The sequence below is a fragment of the Rhipicephalus sanguineus genome, chromosome 9 (assembly GCF_013339695.2).
Source record: "Rhipicephalus sanguineus isolate Rsan-2018 chromosome 9, BIME_Rsan_1.4, whole genome shotgun sequence".
In the NCBI taxonomy this organism is placed as follows: Eukaryota; Metazoa; Arthropoda; class Arachnida; order Ixodida; family Ixodidae; genus Rhipicephalus; species Rhipicephalus sanguineus.
The window spans coordinates 73809006-73815051 of NC_051184.2; positions in this window are offsets into that span (position 1 = coordinate 73809006).

Consider the following 6046-nt stretch of genomic DNA (forward strand, 5'->3'; position numbering starts at 1 on the left):
TCTTCGCGTAAGAGCGCTCTCCTCTCTGCAAAGTTGGACGATGGATTCGACCACGGGGACCAGCAAAGCCAAAACCCGCCGGACCTGAGTGCCAACAACCTACGTAATATTGTTGAGAAAATAAATGTGATTTCTAATTCAAATACTGCTTCGCCCTGTTGGTTCCATGCACACCAAGTCGCGCTTCTATCACAGCACCCGCAACTCCCCTAGCTGATGTCGCTGGCAATAGATTCTGAACCGCTTTTCGCCCGTAGCATCGCGACCTATTTGGATCGACCTTGGACGCTGCCTATTCTTAAAGCGTCTGTGCTTTAACATCTTAATCGCAGTGCTCGTTGATAGCTATATGACACTGTCGATCATAACAAATATTTTTTTGTGAAACAGGCGGCATAACTACTGGTATACGATGACTAAAGAATCATTGTTACTTTGCATGGACCGTACGGGAGAGGTAAAATTTGCATAGAAACCTCATCATATTATCGTAATGCGCGCCGAAATGTGAACATATTAAATGCGAAGCATTTCTTAGCGAACCTCTGGCACTTTGAGCGTTTCTATCTACGTATCTATCTATCTATCTATCTAGCCGCCTACGTCTGGGTGCTCTCATGATCGCCTCCTTAACTTGGTGTAGACCAACATTTGCATGGGAGGGTAAGAGCATTTGACGAATATGATTGCCGGGTCTTGACATGAATAACGCTAAAATCCTGTCGCGTACGTCGTCAAACCCTTTCCACTAGACACGTGCGGCACATACCCGTTTACCACGGGCCGCAGTGTACGGGTATGCGCCACAGGTGATTGACCCCCCAGGAACGGCGCGAACCGACATTGGTAAAAACGCTAGAGCGGTAAGGAAAACAACATCGACAGCGTTGACTCAACGAATGGAAAGAATGAAAATTAGGGTCCCAGCAGGAATCGAACCCAAGCATTCTGCGTGGCAATGAGGTATTCTACCACTGAGCCACGCCAGGTCTATAAATTGGTTTGGGAAAACAGCCTACGCAGGCGTAATAGCGGTGCAACGTCAACTGTGGTTGTGGTGCTGGCTATCTACTCTTACAAGAAAGCAATAAACACTACATGATACTCCTACGATGTGTACTCCTACGATACAGGCGTCATATCAGATTAACGTCTCTAGTTCCAGTGTTGGCTCCGCTTTTATAGCAGTCTAATAAACATTACGTTTGTTTACCTATGATTCAGCAAGCTATATTGAAGCATTGCTCGACCCCGGAGGAATACATTAACGAAAGTTACATATGATATCCACATCACCGCACCGTAAAGTGCACTTCGTCCACCAGAACGACGCAGTATCCTCCTCATTCCTTACAAGGCTGGGCGATGGCCTCATGCTGACCGAGGATAATGCCAGATTGATTGACAGCCGCTTTGTAGACTAGGCTACGTAGGCCACATACGACCAGGTAGTCTAAGAATACGACAAACACCATCCACTGATGTTGGTCTACGTAGCACTATCCAGGCCTACAAGCCTCGACGGCCTATGCCTCACCAACGCGAAGGGTGGCATCAGCTTCCGACATGTCGCCGGCTCTGTCGACAGGCAATTTGTCGACGAAATGACCGAGGCATCCACGACTTCTAACAGCTCTATTTACCACATACTTCACTACATATGGACCCCTGCACGATCACGACCGTATCCTATAACAAGTCATGACCAGCTGCTGGTGCTCACTAATCACGGTGATGATGCCCTTGATCAAGAACTGTCAAGAACTTCTTGCACACATGCACACGGGTTCGTGAAACGTGCGTGCGTTCTCGGGACACGTATAAGCACTACATATCAGCTTGCCGCTTCTGGTGTTGGTAATACCCACGTTGCCATTGGCAGCGTTACCCAAACGTAAACAACTGGTTATATAACACATATGCGGCTCTTCAACTTATATATGTGTGCGTATAAAATATATACAAATCTTTAGCGTCATTTTGTAACGTGTCGCTCAGTAAAAAAAGTTACGCCATAGTCACCTTCCCGCCGCATGCTTCGCATAACATCGACTCCCACGGTACGTGGGATCTGCCGAATTTTTTCTCCATAGAACATCTGTACAGTGTTTCATAGATTAGACAACGGAGTTCAATCTACTTTTGACAATCGCAAATACTAAGGATAAAATAAAAACCTTCTCTTCGCTTCATTTATTTCCGCGCAACGCGATACCTATATTTGTAGGTCACCAGAGATGATTTTATGAGAAGCATTTGCAAATTTGGATATGCTTGCGACTTAACAACCAAATCAATCTTTACTGCGACCAACGGCCGCGTCACATCGCTAGCAGTCACGATCAAAACAAATCGCGTTGGCATATCGAAGTACTAACGTGTACAAATGAACCATCGTTTGACTTAATACGTCGGGCCCGTGTTTTAGAAGAACGCGTTCCCTGGAGAGTTCCTGAGTCCTGTTCGATTGAAAAGTACGTACAGTGCAGAATGAAAAAAGCGCAACTTGAACGGAGACTAAGAAAGAACACAGGATGAACACAACGTGTTCGTTCTTAGTCTCCGTTCAAGTTGCGCTTTTTTAACACGAAAGTGTTTTATGCCGGGGTCCACCAAGACTTCAGTGACGTGTTTCCGTCACGGAAATTACGTCGGAAAATGTACATGATCAGATGACAAAGAAAAAATGTTCCGTCAACGGGTACCACACCCGCGACCGCTCGGTCCCTAACAACAGATGCCGGGCGCGCTATCCACTGCGCCACGGTCGCAGACTCTAGAGGCTTTACAAACGCGCCTTTTATATCTACCACTCTCCCGGTCAGCGGGGTGGTGTTGACCTCTGGGAGCGGCAAGGTAGAGTAATTCGTCATTGCTGTGGCTTCCGCGATTAGTACCTGCAACGGGTTACACGTTCGTCCCATTCGCCGCGTTTTCAGTAGAAGGGCAATTTTGTCAATGCCTTAACACGCTGCGAGGTGGCGACCTTAACGCAAGCGTCGGCCTCGCTCATAGCATCACGCTAATCAAACCAAAAATAGCCCTGCGACGCGCGCCTGCCTCACCTGGCTGTAACTCCGCGTTCCCCGCCTACGCGCTCGCCCCGAGAAAAGTTGCGGCCGGACTACCGGGGCGGCACGACGCGCTTTGCGTTTCCATCTAGTGCGGCCGTGGTGTTCAATCACATTCTAACATGCCGCAGGATGTCGACCAAGCTCTGCGTCCAATATGCGACGCTCTTCTGGCCATCACATCTCGTTCAAGATTACGATTTCACCGTTAACTACTACAGCTACCGCAAGGGTTTGTTTAATCATCGAACATGGACGTTAGTCGTCGGCATGGAGGTGTACCACCAAGCATCAAAGTGGGTGCGTCCACGTTAAACGGTGCTGTAGCTGAGAGACATCAATATACGTTGTGCAAACTGTCTTATATCAATGTACAGTAAACATTCAGTTACTTCTATAAGGGCACGTTTTACTTTCGTGTTATTCCGATTCCTATGACGGAGAGATCAACCATGTTTTTTTTATTATGAACCTATAGATATACCAACATGCCCACTTGGCAGTTGGCTGTGTGTACAGTGCCATAAAACATACACAAGGAATTCTTTGTGGTCAGCACCAGTTTCACGGCGCAGCATGACTGCATTCTTCAATTCAAAAACATAAATGATTTAGTTCGGAAGAAGGGGCCTTGTACGAGGGACTCATTTTTTTAAACACAACGAATGAAACCAACAGACATGGTGATCGCGCTAGAATTCTGCCAAGTTCGAATACAGTCGGAACCCACGATAACAAAATCCCGAGGGAATGAAATTCTCACCGCATCGAAATATTTTCAGAGCACCGGCGAACGCCCATAGGAGTCAATGCATTTCATAACTCGCGACTACGAAATATATTCATACCGCAGTCCCTCATTAACGAAATTTTTGAAACGCGAGTGCGCAAATAATGTACTCTTGCAACATTAACTACATTCGAAACCTGCTGAAGTGCATTCATGCTACACTTAAATTGTGCAAAACTATCGCTACAGCGCACTTGAGAAGCAGCCGCCATCATTGTTTACAAAAAGACAAAACTTGCGACAATGATGATGATTATGATGACGGCTTGCCGAAACACCTGCTCGTTATCGCGGACTACGTAGCTAAATCAACATTCCTTATGGAGTTTCGTTCGTTGTTTTTGCTCTGTGCTTGGCTTGTAGGCTTTGCGCGCACATGGTCGCGTGTGTGGAGCCATTTGTGGAGCGTTTGCTTGGTCGCTTGGTGCAACGTGAACTGTGTGTTGCGATTGCTTCGTCCGATTTCGCTGCCTGCAAAGATGCCGCCTCCAACGAAAAAGCGGAAGTTCATCACGCTGGAAGATAAGGCTGCAGTCATCAGTGAGGTGGAAAAGGGCAGGAAAAAAATGGACATCGCCGAAGAATTCGGCGTTCCGTGCAGCTCGCTGTCCACGATTCTGCGCTCATCCGCGCTGATCCAGCGGAGCCGGAAGAAGGTTCGCCTGTGGCGCACATGATGACGGTACTGGTGACAGCGCAGTGCCGCCGTCACTGACTAGTGCCTGGGGCGAACTTTCTGCGTGGCAAACGAGATTCCTGATCGAGAGGCATGAAACTGCTGCATAGTAAGGCCCACCAAAGCAAACTTACTAACGTTTCAAAATAAAATGTGTTTTTTTTGTAAATTCCCTGTCTTTTCTGCCGCATTCTCGCGCCAACGAAATTCCCGCATGAGCGAAATTTTGTGCTTTCTCCGCTGATTTCTTTATTGCGGGTTTCAACTGTAATTCTTCGTTCCTACTTTCATAGCGAGGGCTTCGTCCCGGTAGATTTGATGCCTTAGGTAGCGTGCGAAGGTTTATTGGTCGACTGCTATACCGCGTTCAAGGGTAGCAGTCGCCCTCTGACAAAAATATTGTTCTACACTCACTGCCTTGCCTACAAGCATAGGTCGACAAAAATGTGGAGCTCACTCAGACTCACTCATGAAATATATTTTGCCCTTAGAGCTCACTCGGGCTCACATTCACCAAACGTTTTCTCAACTGGACTCACTCGGACTCAGACTCACTGAAATGTTGCTCAGCCGGACTTACTCGGACACAAACTCACCAAAATATTACTCACTAAGAATCACGGCTCTATCTGAGTGAGTCTGTGTGAGTCGACTCAGGAGTCCGTTAGAGTATAATTGACATTTTTGACCTTTGCGTCAATTCTCTTTAACACCAATATCTCGCATATTTGGTGCTCTACTTGGCGCCTTTAAATCTCGAACCTTCAAATATGAGTTAACAGTGGTTGCAATACAGTAAGGACATTTTTATTGAAACTGGTGACTCACATGAGATAATTTTGTCAACACATTTCCGTTAAAGAGTTCTCGGGGGCGGGGGGGGGGGGTTAAGCTGCCCCCTCTCCCCCTTCTACGTAACTCGCGCCTCTGATTAATATATATTGAGTTGGCATATGAACGCTAGTGCTTTGAAGTTTGTGTGAGTCGGCGGGAGCATAAACGTGAGCCGACATAAGGCTAATAGTAATGCTGAAGTGGTGTGGATAGAACCATAGGTCGAGAAAGCGTGGGGCTCACTCAGACTCACTCAAGAATTATATCTTGTGCTTAGGGCTTACTCGGACTCAGACTCACCAAAATTTCTATCTACCAGACTCACTCGGACTCAGACTCATTAATTTTTTTTCTCAACCGGACTAACTAAGGCTCAAACTCAACAAAAGACTACTCACCTGGACTCACTCAAACTCGGACTCACGGCTCGATCTGAGTCTGACTGAGTCTGAGTGAGTCGACTCATGGGTGACTTTGCCGACCTATGCCTACGAGTGACGCTCGCGGACACTTCCCACGGATTCAAGGCACTTAAATACTCAACATAGTGGACGAGGGAGTGCCCCCCGCCGCACTTCAACTGGTAGAGCATCGAGCCCGTGCTTCGAAGGTTGTGGGTTCAGGTTCCACAAACGGAAAGGCTGCTTTTTCGTCCAGTTTAACTGTTTTCAATTT